Here is a 16,578-nt window from a genome sequence, read left to right on the forward strand (position 1 = left end):
AAAGGACCCGAGTTCGAGTCTCGGTCCGGCTCACAGTTTTAATCTGTCAGGAAAGTTTCATATCAGCGCACACTCCGCTGCAGAGTGAAAATCTCATTCTGCCACTTAAACAATTAATTCAAAAAATATTAATTAAAGTAATTTCGATAAAGATTTAAAAATTTAAAAAAATGCTACATCGTAGGAGATTCGATCCTACAACCTCCTGCACGTGAAGTTATTGTCCCACCCACTACTCCAACCACCCAGTCCATTTAACACATTTCTCAAAGTTATTGGTTCAAATGGCTCTGAGCACTAAGGGACTTAACTGCTACGGTCATCAGTCCCCTAGAACTTAGAACTACTTAAACCTAACTAACCTAAGGACAGCACACAACACCCAGCCATCACGAGGCAGAGAAAATCCCTGACCCCGCCGGGAATCGAACCCGGGAACCCGGGCGTGTCTCAAAGTTATTAAGCACGACAAAAAATTCCGAAAGCTTTCTTTGTCAGTTACTCGAAAATGAGCGACTACTAGGCTGAATGGCTGCAAGGTGTGATACCTGACCTATATAAACGTATAAATAGTTTCAAAAAGTCGATCCCACCTTTGGGACCTCTCCCTGTTAGAGTGCATCTTCAAAGGGGAAGTCTGTCTGCTCTAAAACCGACCATCCCCTGGCACCGGCCCACTCCCGTGAGAGCCGGCCGGAGTGGCCGAGCGGTTAAAGGCGCTACAGTCTGGAACCGCACGACCGCTACGGTCGCAGGTTCGAATCCTGCCTCGGGCATGGATGTGTGTGATGTCCTTAGGTTAGTTAGGTTTAAGTAGTTCTAAGTTCTAGGGGACTTATGACCACAGCAGTTGAGTCCCATAGTGCTCAGAGCCATTTGAACTCCCGTGAGAGGTCAGATTTTTATTTTCAAATTGCAACGCCTCATTATTTGCGGATTCGGATTCTACGCCAAAACTTATTTACGGTCTACTGGAAACTTTTTTTCCATTCGTGGTAGATAGGACTGTAACCGACAAAATTCAGTTTTTTGGTTTCCGCTACTAGAAACCCATTCATTTGAATCTTTTTCGAAAAAAATGTGAATTTTTGTTCTGAGAAGTTAATATTATTGTTAAAAACTTTTATTCACTTTTACAAACTTGATAGTATAGTAAACCTTTTGCGTTTAGACATTGCGAAGTGTGGGAAGTAACCTACCTGCAACGTAACGTAGTCCTCTGTTCCCTTTATGGTTGATTTTGATGAGTCCCCATGCCATTAGGAAGTTTAATTTCGGCGCTTCCTCTCAAATGTCACCATGATGGCGACTGATTTCGGGGTGTTCTTTCGAACAATCGTCGTTTAACTCTCGCGCAGATTACAGCGCCATCTAGCACGTATGGAAAAACTTGTTTCAGATAGATCCTATATTTTTTGACGTACAATCCCAATCTGCAATAAAAAGGTGTGGGGGGCGGGGGGCGGAGAAGGGTTCTCATTTGAAAATAACAAGTTGGCGCCCCCATGGGGGCGGGTGAGGAGTTGGGCAGTTTTAGCACAGATAAATGTCAGTTTTGAAAATGTTAACATTTCCTCTGAAACATTTCTTTCATAAGATACGTGTTTTTCCAGGTATTTAGCCCTTCGAAGTTAAAATACCCTGCATATTGTGCGTCCTTATTGTTGCTGAATATGAAAGTGTAACTACGACTATTTTTGGTTTGAGTATCGTAAAACTGTGTAGGCATTGTGAAGTCCGTCTCTAACATGGCTGCATTACCTTACGTTTCTGGTGGCAACAGCAAAGTAGCTACTGTAATGACCTCGGCATTTCCCTTTGTAACAGTTAGGCACTATAAATTATCATAACAATGACAATTGCGCAATAAAGGAATTCTGACGGCGGCTACCGGGTTGGTGCTTCGTATATAGCTCCACCGAAGGAAGTGAAAACCTCTACTTGCCGAGGTGTTACCGCCTCTCGCGTGTCGTAACAACTTTTACGCGTTCTGAGAGAGCTGGAAGCGTTCAGCGCTCTCGTTGCTGGACTCAGTGGACTGTGACGGTCTCGGATGCCATGTCACTCCAAAGAAAGTGGTTTTGCTCACGCAATCTGGATTGATTTTACGTTATACGTTCTTTCGAGGCCCGTTTGGTTTAATTGTAATTTCCCGTTGCCTCCTCAAATACACCGATAGTGTCTACATTCCATCTCAACTTGTGGTCTGTTCTCGTTCAAGAAAGCTCTTTCTGAGACCGGAGATTTATGTCATATGGAAAACCAAAAGCCAATAACTCTGTTACCGACGATGCTTACCAGTTGTCGCTCGTCTCGGGATATTCGGACAATGCTGGCTTACTGGTTTTTCTGATTCCGCCACCACATTTGTCTAGCGCTGCCAACGATTTGCCCATCATTGCTGGCAAAACGTCAGAAAAACCACTAAACCACCGTCTTCCGAATATCTCAATATGAGCGTTAACGGGAAACACGACAAGGGGCCACGAAATTGTCAACAATTCCATTATGTTGTTTTCTGAGACACTGCAATCATATTAGCAAACATTGTCACATAATACTCACATTTTCATTCTAGAAACTCGGTATTTATTCTTTCTTTGCATGAAGCACGCCTTTCTTGTCCTGGTCCGTTATATCAGCAGGGTCGGCATGTTAAATTAGTCGTAGAAGATGGCCGAATACCCTTTTCCGCTGATTACCTTCTTTTTCCTAAGACGAAAAGGGTTTTATGGGTCAGTAAAATTTTGATAGTTACCTTTGTAATTCGGAAACGGATAAATATATCAATAAAATTTTAAGGTTCTTAGAAATCAGGATTTTATGAATATATCGTAGAAATTACACCCGTTTGCAGTGCTTAGAGGTCCTGGAATCTGGGGTGTTTATCGATAACGGAAAAAGATTTCTTGAAAAAAGGCAAAAATGACACTTCTTCGTACTTAAATACCTAGAAAATACAACGTTAAAATTTGAGCAATTTTCTGCGGTTATTTATGACTAGCTGCGCCCCTCAGTGTTATTCTGGGTTAAACAGTTATTCATTACGCATTATTAATGCTGAAATTCACTATCCAGGGGTATGCGCCATCAAAAAAGTTATCCCTTAGGCGTATTGAGGCTCGAGCTACTTGCAGTTTAGAAAACCGAGTGACGTGGGAAAAAACGCCAAATTTTGAGACCATGGGACAATCTAAGAGAATACATGTAGCTCACAAGTCAGTCATTTACTTAAGGAAAAAAAATACACTATCTAGTAGCGCATTATAAAATTTGCCACAAAAGGGAGTAAATAATTTCACGACTGTTTGCGACATACGTAGCACGGAAAAGATCATAATTGTCTTAGTGTGCATGGAGAGCCAGTAATCTACTGTAATACGTCCCTGTAAACAACGTTCCGTGACTACTTGTTCTCTGACACTTCTGACTGTTGGCTTTGACTCTTATTTTCAGTGATCGAGAAAGTCACTTTCAAAGGGAACTGCGAGCATTTGAACAGGAAAGGCAAGTTTATTGGGTTGATGGTTACTTTTCATGAACGATTTTACCCATCCCACGGGAATAGTACTCACGTTGACCATTACAAGGCAACAGTGATTTTTTTCGGAATAAAAGGTAGCCTATGAATAAATCTATGGTACAGGCTACGTCCATTCCACAGTTCATCTAAATTCGTTCAGACACTTCAGCGTGAAATAGTAACAAACACATTACCTCGACGAAGAAAGAAAATAATCAATTTATAGTTCGGTGCAGCGCAAATTTTGCAATATTTGTACGTGCAATAACGTCGTCTGGTCCCACGCATGTGGCTGTCACCAGCGGATATACTCGCATATCACAATCAAATCCTGTATCAATAAAAGCCTACCAAGTTCTACATGTAAAACCACGACATCTTTCTTGTCGTTCAGCATTTAAATGACACCGTCGTCGTGTATCTTCAAGCATCTCAGAAGCTGTAAGAAACGTCTGATTTTCAGCAACTAAAATGCAACGTGCTTGTGTGGAAGAATGGATTAAAAGCTTTGAGGAATGTAAAAACATTGTGTTCATTAACCTGAATCGTATTATGTAGGACACATTAAACAATAAAAGCGTTAACCATACAGTTCCAAAGTCAAAGAATAAATAGCTTTTCTAAAAGGAATTATTGTTCCACGTTCGCGTTATGTTCTTCAAATAAATATATCTTGCACTACACACTTTTCAATGTAGCCTATGTGTTAATTCAGGGTGTAAGGTAAGTCCAATCCAAACATCTTCCAAATCCGTCCGGCCGTTTCAGCTTGAAGGAATAACAAACATGTACACAAACTTCTGCGTATATAATACGTATGGGATTTAGAGTTAGCTTCAGGCCGTATTTTACGTACGCATTTTGCGTTTATATGAAACGTACGTTTGAATCTCTGTATGTCGGAAACGTATAAAGATGTCAATAAAATTTCCAAGCTTGTTCGAGATCGAGATCTTATATCGTAAAAGATACACTCATTTGCTGTGCATTGCAGTTTCTAGACAAATGCCTAGAGAATATAACGTTGCAATTCGAGTAATTTGCTGTAGTTATTTATTATTTAGATTTCGCTTCACAATGGATATTACGTGCGTGTTTTACGTGTACATGTAAGGTAACTTTGAACCTCTGTATCCCGGAAGCGATATTTTCAAGGATTTTGAAATCTGGATCTTACGAAAATAGTAACACCCATTTCCTGTGCGTAGCTGTCCTGGAATCTGCGGCTCGGTTTCTATACTAAAAAACCAATTTTTTTGGGCGTTTCTAGGTAATAGATAAAGATATTTGAAGACGGGAAGATGACACTTTTACAAAAATGCTTAGACAATATAGCATTAAAATTTGAGCAATTTTCTGCGATTCTTTATTATTTACACATCACCTCATACTGGAGTTCACGTGCGTTCTTTACGTGTACATATAAGTTAACTTTGAACCTCTGTATCATGGAAACGGATAAATATATCAACAAAATTTTCAAGATTTTTTCGAGATCGGGATTTTACGAATATATAGTAATAATTTCATCCATTTTTTTGTGCATAGCTATCTTGGAATCCGCGGCTCACTTTTGGTACGAAAAAATGGTAAAAATCTTTTGGAGGGTTTGCCCGTTAACTATGGTGCCTCCATAAATCCCTCAAGGTCCACCGTAGAGCACATCAAATGCAAAAGGAACCAACCGTTTTGCTCCATTCTCTTAAGCATAATGAAGTGTAATATTCATACATTGCACTGTACTGTAGGATAGTGACGCTAAGACGATCCTTTTGTTGGGCACACAAATGATCTCTTGCCCAAGAGCTATGCAATACACCTGAACCTACCTTTCCATCACCGAACCCGAGGTACGAGCCCCGGAAGAATTCCGTTTTCATATGCGGCGTTTTGGTACAAATTATGCAGCGCACGCTGTTGCACGCGTACCGATAGTTGGAAGATCATTAACTTACTGTATAATTAAACCATGAACAGAATGAGCATGCTGTGTTTTCATTAAGCTTTTCCGAAGGGTAGATAGAGAAGAACGCCGGATATTTTCTGCTACTGTGAAATTTCTTAATCACTAAATCAAAAACATACGTAGTAAAATAGGAGGTACACTACATGAACACAAAGTGATCGTTTATTCTAGAACTTTGAAGGTCATCGTTGGTGATCACGTGATGTTGTAGTGTTCGGCACCCATAATCAGTCTCTTGGGGTTGAAGCTCTTTTTTCGTGTTTTTCTTTAACAATATGTATGTTTTTGGATAGAGTCCACCTTTAGCAAAATACAATTTTGGTAATTATGTTTTGCTAAAGGCGGGCACTATCCAAAAACATACATATTGTTAAAGCAAACACGGAGAAAAAGAACTTCAACCGCAAGATGATTATTTTGTCGCCCTGCCAGGTATTTCCGAGCAAGCTCTACAACAAATTCCGGAACACTACAGCAAAGTTACGTCAAACTATTTTAAATATAAAGTTCAATACAAAATTGTGTTTTGCTAAAAGCGGACCTATCCATACATAATCAGTCTGCTTGGCATTATGTGGACTACAGCTGCGTCTCATGCAAGAGAAGTTGTAACAATAGTATACTTAATTTTTGGAAATTAAAGAATATAAACTTAAAGGATTCCAATATTTTTTACGGTACCTACGATTACTGAATGGAATAACTAGTTGGGAGCGTTATCCTGTTTGAAAAGTTAGTTCCGTGGTATTGTAGACTTTAAATATCCAGTGTGGAGGTTTCTGGAGCGGTGCTCTTGCCTCGTGACCCCAAATGGGAAATCGCTTGAATAAAGAGAAAAATGGGCACAAAAGCCGCCGGACACCAAGAAATCTGGAAGCTTGCCCCAGCTGGGAGCCAGATAATTGATAAGAATAATAAAACAAATACGGTACCCGACTTTAAAAAAAAAAAAAATTATCAGCCTAATACTTATACACTGAGGTGACACAAGTCTTGAGATGCCTCCTAATATCACGTCGGACCTCCTTTCGCCTGTCGTAGTGCAGCAAATCGACGTGAAATGAACAAGTCGTTGGAAGTCCACTGCAGAAATATTGAGCGATGTTGCGAAAGTGTTCCCGGTGCACGAAATGATCGTCGATTATGTCCTGTAACCGTTCGATGGATTTTTTTTCTGGCGATCTGGGTGGCCAAATTATTCGCTCGAATTGTCCAGAATGCTGTGAACAGTTGTGAGCCGGTGAAATGATATCGTTGTTTGGGAACATGAAGTCCATGAACGGCTGCAAATGATCTCTAAGTAGGCGAACATAACCATTTCTAGTCAATGATCTGTTCAGCTGGAACAGAGGACCCACTCCATTACATGTAAACACAGTCCACACCATTATGGAGTCACCACCAGCTTGCGGGCTCTGCGTCACATTTGAACCCTACCACGAGCACTCACCAATTGAAATCGGGGCTCATCTGACCATAGCAAAGGCACTCGGGTAGGTCATCCTCTGTCATAGTCCACTAACCCCACATTTCGGCGCACTGTCCTAATGGATACGTTCGTGGTGCGTCCCACATTGATTTCTGATGTTTCACGCAGTGTTGATTGTCTGTTAGCACTGACAACTCTACGCAAACGCCGCCGCTTTCGGTTGTTAAGTGAAGGAAGTCGGTCACTGCTTTGTCCATGGTGAAAGGTAATGCCTGAAAATTGGTATTCTCAGCACGCACTTGATATTGTGTGTCTAGGAATACTGAATTCCCTAACGATTTCCGAAATGGAATGTCCCATGCGTCTAGCTCCAAATACCATTCCGCTTTCAAAGTTTGTTATTTTCTATCGTGCAGCCGTAATCATGTCGGAAACCTTTTCATACGAATCACCTGAGTACAAAAGACAGCTCCGCCCATGCAGTGCCCTTTTGTGGTTTGCGTACGTGATACTACCGTCATCTGTATATCTGCATATGGCTATCCCATGGCTTTTGTCGCCTCATTGTGGACTATATATATGAGGATAGTAATTGTTCTCGAGAGAACAGATACCATTGATGAGCGTGCAGCTTCTCTTGAATAAATGATAATTAATTGAAACCTTCAGCTGCCGACAGATCTGGTTGATATACCTCGATGGGGATAGCTGAAAATGTGTGCCCCGACCGGGGCTGTATCCATGCTGAGATGGATAGAGTCTGCCATGTAAGCAGGGGATCCCGGGTTCGAGTCCCGGTCGGGGCACACATTTTCAGCTGTCCCCATCGAGCTATATCAACCACACCTGTCTGCAGCTGAGGGTTTCAATTAATTATCATTTATTCACTGTAGACTGGCTGTGATTTATGATTCATAGACGTGGCGCGATACTTTCAACAGTGGAAAACAGTCAACAGGGGAGCTGAAGGCATAAGAGTTTTAGATTTAAGGAAAAGTTGGGTAATAGCATAGGATCCACATAAATATCTATAGGTACTGATTGATATATTTGTGAGTAAAGTTGGTTTATTATCTGTAACTTTCTTCTTGAAATTCGCCAAGTGCAGCTCTTGAGCTTCACCCGACGTACCGAATTTTTCAAACAACTTACGTGAAAGTACGACGTACCCCTGCACAGTGAACCGGATGTTGACAACTGTCACCTAGAAGTTATATATCAGTGTGAGCTGGCCACATGTAAACAGCGTGTACCGACGTACGATCGTGCTTGCTGTTGACCAACACAACGAGGAAACGAAGACAGTCACACTTTTCCACAACAGATGGTCAGGCTAGTTCTGCTTGCTCAACCGTCGTTAGGTAATACTTCACTTTCGATAACGTCTGGCGCTTGTTATTTTTGGCTGCGCGGTGGTGCTAGTAGTTTACGGTGAGTGTTCTCTTTCTGCGTACGCCGTATTTTAATTCCTGGTTGGCGCAGCCCCGCGCGCCGGTGTTTAAGGTGAAATGCACAGCGATCTCTCGTTACACTCCTACATTGAAAGTGACGGTATGTTCGCCCGTCGAAATATTGGTTTGTCGAAGACGTTACCCGGCTACTACCCCGGGACTTACACTCCCTGGTCAAAAGTATCCGGCCACTGTTACACGAGGTGTGTTTTTTAAGTAAGTACCGTTTTGAAATTTAAAAAAAGGCGTCCTAAGATATCTCAATAATTTTATTTTTACATGAAAGCCTGTACCTTAATCTACTTTTCTACATAATTTCCGTCAATACTGAGGCACTTGTCATAACGTTGTGCCAGTTTTTGAATACCCTCCTCATAGAAGTCTGCCGCCTGACTTGTTAACCACTGCATCACCACTGTTTTGACTTCGTCAACGTCTTGAAGACGCTGACCGCCCAGGTGTTTCTTCAAGTGCAGGAATAGATGGTAGTCACTGGGCGCAAGATCGTGGCTGTGCGGAGGATGATCTAGAGTTTCCCATCGAAAAGATGTCATGAGTTCTTTGGTCTGACTCGTCACATGCGGACGGGCATTGTCTTGCAGCGAAACGATGCCCTTGCTCAACTTCCTTAGAAAGTTGCTTTGATTCTGGTGTGACGTGGGCCACCCATGTTTCATCACCCGTAACAATTTGGCTTAAGAAATCATCACCGTCGCTGTGGTACCGGTCAAGGAAAGTCAATGCACTGTCTAAACGTTTGGTTTTGTGCACAAACGGTACCCAACGTGCGCACAATTTTCGGTAATTCAAGTGCTCGGTCACAATGCCATGCAAAACACTACGAGAAACATTAGGAAAGTCATCCCGCAAGGAGGAAATCGTAAAGTGTCTGTTTTCTCCCACCTTATTGTCCACTTCCTGCACCAAACTTTCATTAACGACCGAAGGACGCCCACTCCGTTGTTCATCATGAACATTTGTGCAGCCATCTTTAAATGCTCTCACCCACTTTCTTTCCATTCCATCACTCATAAAGTTTTCTCCGTAAACTGCACAGATCTCACGATGAGTAGCACTAAGAAATCTTGTAACAGCCCGTACTTCACAGTCGGCGGGACTCACGATTATCGGAGGCATCTTAAACACTCAGTAAACAACGTAAACAAGGAAGAATCAGACTGTAATGGCGTCAGTGCTTAGATTAAGGTACAGGTTTTCATGCAAAAATAAAATTATTGAGATATCTCAGCACGTCTTCTTTTAATTTCAAAACGGTACTTACTTAAAAAACACGCTTTGTATAATGCAGAAACGACCACTAGATGTCTCGAGGGACGTACCTGCCATAGAGAGCCTGTATAGGGCTCTCTAACCTGCCAGTACGGAAGGAGGCGTGGAGTGTTGTGATGTCAAGAGAGGAGAGCTTAGTAACTTCGAACGTCGACTACTCGTTGGATATCACCTGAGTAGCAAGTCCATCAGGGACATATCAGTGCTTCTAAAGCTGCCCAAGTCGACTGCCGGAGATGTGACTGTCAAGTGGAAACGAAAAGAAACCACCACAGATAAACCGAGACCAGACAGACCTCATGTACTGACGGACAGGGACCATCTAGCAACCCGAAGCATGGCTGTAAGAAATCGCATGAAATCAGCGGGAGGAATAATTTGTGAGTTCCAGAGTTCTACAGGCAGTCCAGCTAGTGCAGTGACTGTCGATTGGGGGTTAAAAAGAATAGGGTACAAAGATCGAACATCTTCTCACAAGCTACACACTTTTGTAGTCATTGCCAAATGACGCTTGACATGGTGTAAAATCGAAGCCATTGGCCTGTGTATGACAGAAAACGAGTGATTTGAAGTGATGAAACACACTATACCTTGTGGCAATCAGGTGGAAGGTTTCGGCTTTGGTAAATGCTTAGAGAATGCAACCTGCCATCCTGTATAATATCAACAGTGACTTACAGGAGCATGGTGTTACGATATGTAAACGCGAAGTCCAGAAGGATATGGACACAATTTACGGGACTGTGTACGGCGTACACTAGAGGAGTACTTCAGAAACAATCATTCACTGTGTAAGCAAGGCAGTGCAAGCTCTCCTAAAGCCGTATCGATGAGGCAATGGTTCGTGGACATTAATACGCCTGAAACGGACTGGCGTGCCCAGAGTCCCGAGCTGAACCTAATGGAACATGCATTAGAACGTCGGCTTCCATGCAGACCACAGGTCCATCATCACCACCTTCTTTGGACTGAAAGTGTCCCCAGCAGAGTTCAAACCTTCAGAAAGGTGAAGGACGGCCCCTCAGAAAGGCGAAGTACGGACGCACCCATACGAATGCCTACTTACAGCTGTCCGAATACTTTTGACTGTATAATATATTTTATCACTGGGCGTAATTTTCCGAAACTATTTAGTGCGGAATGGTTAAGTGGCATATCGTATTACATCACGAATCTGTGTTTGTGAAAAATAATTTTTTTTAACATTACTTTAAGCCATATCAGCTTTCTGGTCCAACTGATGGTTGACAATGTCTTTTGTTGTTACAATCATTCTCTAAAACTAAGCAGATAAGAGAGGGGTCTACAGGGATTCCCTCGTAAGTTGCAGGATGCTACATTTAATGTGTAAAAGCTGAGGAAAATCGTATTAGTAATAAAGTTAGTAAAATCATTTCTGATGGAACATTTGTTTCATTATTAATAGGAATGCTCTCGACCTTCCTGTTTATCTTCACGTTGATGCTAAGCTGACAAAGCTAATAAGGGTGTACTGAAGAACTGAAAACTGGGAACAACCAAATTGTTTCTAGACCATGTAATTCTCACACTATGACAAATTGTATAGCCGGTCACAGATTCCGTTATGCTTGTGTGTGTGTGTGTGTGTGTGTGTGTGTGTGTGTGTGTGTCAATACAGGGACGGTTAATGCTGTTTGCGGATGACGCTGAAGTTGTTATCCGATGATGTCCCATATGTGCTCGATTGGAGACAGATCTGGTGATCGAGCAGGATAAGACAACAAGTCGACACTCTGTAAAGTACGATGTGTTAGATCAGCGGTATGTGGGTGAGCGTTATCCTGTTGGAAAATAACCCCTGTTATGCTATTCATGAATGGCAGCACAACATGTCGAATCACCAGACTGACGAACAAAATGGTTCAAATGGCTCTGAGCACTATGGGACGTAACTTCTGGGGTCATCAGTCCCCTAGAACTTAGAACTACTTAAACCTAACTAACCTAAGGACATCACACACATCCATGCACGAGGCAGGATTCGAACCTGCGACAGCTGCGGTCGCGCGGTTCCAGACTGTAGCGCCTAGAACCGCTCGGCCACCCCGGCCGGCACTGACGACCAAATCTGAAGTCAGGGCACGTGGGATAACCACCAGACTGCCTCTACTGTCATGCTAAATAGAGCCCTAGACATAATTGTAGGTGTAGGTCCAGTGTGTCTAGCGCATAGACAGATTGGTTGCAGGCCCTCAACTGGCATCTTCCTGAGCAACACTGAGCTATCACTGGCACCGAGGCAGAACCATCTTTCATCAGAAAATACAACAGACATCCACTCTGCTCCCCCCCTCCCCCAATGAACTCTCGCATGACGTCACTGAAGCCGCAAATGGCGGTGGTTGGTGACAGTGGAATGCATGCTACAGGGCATCGGGCTCAGAGCTGCCCCTGAAGTAACGGATTTGTAACAGATCGTTGTGTCACTGTGGTGCCAACTGCTGCTCAAACTGTTGCTGCAGATGCAGTACGATGCGCCACAACCATACGACGAATTCGATGGTCTTCCCTTTGGGTAGCGCCACGTGGCCGTCCGGAGCTCGGTTTTTTTGCGACGGCACATTCTCGTGACCATCGCTGCCAGCAGTCATGTACAGCGGCTACATGCCTGGCAAGTCTTTCTGTAATATTGCACCGGCTGCAGTGGCCGAGCGGCTCTAGGCGTTTCAGTTTGGAACCGCGCGACCGCTACGGTCGCAGGTTCGAATCCTGCCTCGGGCATGGATGTCTGTAATGTTCTTTGGTTAGTTAGGTTTAAGTAGTTCTCAGTACTAGGGGACTGATGACCTCAAAGTCCCATAGTGCTCAGAGTCACTTGAACCATTTGATTTGGAATATCCCAGCTTCTCGAAGCGCTATTACACGACCTCGTTCAAACTTGCGAGGTGTTGATAGTTGTGTCTTTGTCGCCTTAAATGCATTCTTGACTAACATCCACTCAGTACGTCCGCTCTCAAACGTAATTAACACTCACGAGCCTCAGAGAGCGTATTTAAAGCAACACTGATTTGTGTCGCCATTGTAGTGTTTCTGGCGCGGGTCTAATGGTTTATTTGGTGCGAATGCTGTTGCTAAATGAAGCTTCATTATCTGAAGGCCATTGTTGAGAGAGCGGAAGTTGGAGAGGTAGTGTGTGGAGCAGCAAGTTACACGTATGGGCTCGGCTACATAACCGGCCTCTCATCATTCTGTAAACGAACGATGGTATCAAGCATTGTGATCTCAGCGTCGACTGGAACATTGTGATGTTACAGACACTCTTCAACAGGAGCAGGTCATCCACTTTTCTCATTTAATATGCCGATTAGAATACGAACTATGTCCGTCTTTTGTCCAAAGAAAGGAGGACACTCAAGTTTTAGCGTATCGTCAACGGTGAGGTCGCTGGAGACGGAACATACACTACTGATCAAAAGTATTAGTGAACATTAATATGGGTGTCTGTTTGCCCTTTGCCTTCATGAGGATTTGAACTACGCTGTGGTCTTTTTTAGTGAGATGTCTGAACGCCTGTGGAGGAAACGCAGCCCATTCTATCTCAACAGCAGAAACCAGAGAAGGTAACGACTTTGGATGCTGGGATTTGGAGCTATGTCGACGTTCAAACTCGTGCCAGTGTTGTTCCATTGAGTTCAGGTAGAGACTCTTGGCAGGTTAGTCCACATCAGAAATTTTATTGAAACTCCCTGACAGATTAAAACTGTGTGCCAGACCGAGACGCGAACTCGGGACCTTTGCCTTTCGCGGGCAAGTGCTCTACCATCTGAGCTACCCAAGCACGACTCACGCCCCGTCCTCGGGGCTTTACTTCTGCCAGTACCTCGTCTCCTACCTTCCAAACTTTACAGAAGCTCTCCTGAGAACCTGCGCAGGAGAGCTTCTGTGAAGTTTAGAAAGTAGGAGACGAGGTACTGGCAGAAGTAAAGCTGTGAGGACGGGGCGTGAGTCGTGCTTGGGTAGCTCAGATGTTTACCGGCACGGTAGCTCAGCGTGTTCGGTCAGAGGGTTATCTACCCGCTGTAATAAAAAAACTGAGTTAATGGATCAACGACGAACAGAAACGGTTGTCTTGCGACGTTCGCCCCAAGCAGATACAACGAACTGAAACGAACAAAATTAGATTTACAAAAAAAAAAAAAAATAAATAAATAAAATAAAATAAAAAAATAAAGTAAAATAAAAAAATAAAAAAGATGGTAGAGCAATTGTTCGCGAAAGGCAAAGGTGCCGAGTTCGAGTCTCGGTCCGGCACACAGTTTGAATCTGACAGGACGTTTCATATCTGCACACACTTCCGCTGCAGAGTGAAAATCTCATTCTGGAAATTTTATTGCCCAAAAACTATTGCCTCGAAGATGGTGATTTATGACAAGGTACAATGTCACGCTGATACAATTATCATCTCCGAACTAATCCTCCAGAGTACGCTTTACACAATGCCGTAAAATGTGTTGATATCCTTCCGCATTTAATGTTTTCGTAAGCGCAATGTGGGTACAACACCATAACCACCAAAGAAAACTCCATACCGTAACAGCGTATCCTCAACATTTCACAGCTGACACTATGCATGATAACGTTCTCCACGCATTCCCCAGACAGAGGGTATAACGGGATTCACCACTCTATGTCACTCGTTTCCGGTCATCCACTATCCAGTGGCTCACTCTTTACATCACGTCAAACATCGCTTAGCGTTGGTTACAGACGTAATTATGTGGCTTTCGAGGTGCGGCTCGACCATTGTACCCATTCTCTTTAACCACCTACGCATAGCTACGCTACTGGTATCCCTTTGGAATTCACGAGTGAGTCATATCGCTGATTTCATGCGACATTTTACAATGATCCTCCGCAATGCTCGGCGGTCACCGTCCGTCAGTAGATGAGTCTGCCTGGTTTTGGTTTAGTTGTGTTTGTGTGGTTGGTCCTTTGCTTTTCCGCTTCACAATCATAACACCAACAGTCTACCTGGGGCGCTTTAGAAGGGTTAAAACTCCTTAATGGTTTTGTTTGTCAGGTGACATCCAACGAATAGTCATCGATGTAACGGGTTCTCCTGACAGACAAATTCAGCTGTTACTGCTTCTGTACTGACAAAAAAACACGCCCCGGTTGTGTTTATACTGACGGGTCGGCTCCCCGCATTACAGAGAAATATCCTGATAGTCTTGATCAAATGTTTCACGCTCGGCTTGGGAAAGGACAGGGAAGGAATTTGGCCACATCTTCTCGAAGGAACAATCTCGGCGTATATGTTAGACGACTTAGGGAAACCAAAACCCCTCCCGCACAGGCCATGATGGCCCTGGCCACCATGTCATCCTCAGCCCACAGGCGTCACTGGATGCGGATATGGAGGCTCATGTGATCAGCAAATCGCTCTCCCTGCCGTATGACAGCTTCCGAGACAAGAGCCGCTACTTCTCAATCAAGTAGCTCCTCAGTTTGCCGCATAAGGGCTAAGTGCACCCCGCTTGCCAACAGCTCTCGGCAGACCGGATGGTCACCCATCCAAGTGCTAGCCCAGCCCGACAGCGCTTAACTTCGGTGATTTGACGGGAACCGGTGTTACCACTGCGGCAAGGCCGTTGGCTAGGGAAACCAAGGAAGCCTAAATTAGGATGGACGGACGGGGATTTAAACCACGGTTCTCTCGAATGAGAGTCCACCATGTTACCACTGCGCCGACTTGCTAGGTTTAATTCATGTTTAATCCATATTTCCCACACAGTCATCTCCTGTGCTATATTCTTCACTGCTTCACTCGTAACTTCTCACGAAGATTACCACATACGTGGGGGAATGGCATTTCCCTCCTGGGACTGGTGGGACGTCCAAGATTGTTTAGCCGTTAATAGCTGACACTTTTGCTCTCTCCTCGTGAGATGACGAGTCACAAATTCCAGTTTCACTATGGCTATGGTCATTTCGCGTTCACCCTGAGATGACACCTGCAGAAAGTGACCGCCCATTTCTTCTTCCATCTCTGGCGAAATTGAGCCATTGTCTCGTGTCAAGTGCCTTCGTCACCGAGAGAACTTCCTCAATAAACTTGTCAAAATGGCTCTGAGCACTGTGGGACTTAACACCTGAGGTCATAAGTCCCCTAGAAATCATAACTACTTAAACCGAACTAACGTAAGGACATCACACACATCCATGCCCGAGGAGGATTCGAACCTGCGACCGTAGCAGTCGCGCGGTTCAGGACTGAAACGCCTACAGCCGCTCGGCCATCGCGGCCGACTAATAAACTTGTCCTTGATTATGAACACAGACGGTGATTAAAATATAACTGGCCTGAAAAGTTCTTTCGGCATTCGTGACAACGTATTCGAAACAGTAAGTAGATCATTACAAAACTAACGGGAACGGCCATACAATCCGGGCGCTCACCCCCAGTATTCGCGTCTTTGATAAATTTTGTTTATGAACATTAGGCTGTGGCCCAAGGCTCATTTCTGCGCCTACCGTTTCCTCTGAGGCTGGAGACATCATCAGAGGCTAAAAAGAGTCACTTATCATTTTAAAACTTAAATATACAGGGTGTTACAAAAAGGTACGGTCAAACCTTCAGGAAACATTCCTCACACACAAAGAAAGAAAATATGTTATGTGGACATGTGTCCGGAAACGCTTACTTTCCATGTTAGAGCTCATTTTATTACTTCTCTTCAAATCACATTAATCATGGAATGGAAACACACAGCAACAGAACGAACCAGCGTGACTTCAAACACTTTGTTACAGGAAATGTTCAAAATGTCCTCCGTTAACGAAGATACATGCATCCACCCTCCGTCGCATGGAGTCCCTGATGCGCTGATGCAGCCCTGGAGAATGGCGTATTGTATCGCAGCCGTCCACAATACGAGCACGAAGAGTCACTACATTT

General features: G+C 43.7%; 1 protein-coding gene and 1 pseudogene across 1 annotated transcript in view; both read right to left on the reverse strand.

Moving 5' to 3' along the window:
- LOC124798530 overlaps positions 1 to 16,578 on the reverse strand; it is a 244,191-nt gene that overhangs the window by 205,362 nt on the left and 22,251 nt on the right. The gene's annotated exons all lie outside the window — the stretch shown is intronic.
- LOC124725657 lies at positions 15,159 to 15,276 on the reverse strand (annotated as a pseudogene).

The sequence above is a fragment of the Schistocerca piceifrons genome, chromosome 1 (assembly GCF_021461385.2).
Source record: "Schistocerca piceifrons isolate TAMUIC-IGC-003096 chromosome 1, iqSchPice1.1, whole genome shotgun sequence".
Lineage (NCBI taxonomy): Eukaryota > Metazoa > Arthropoda > Insecta > Orthoptera > Acrididae > Schistocerca > Schistocerca piceifrons.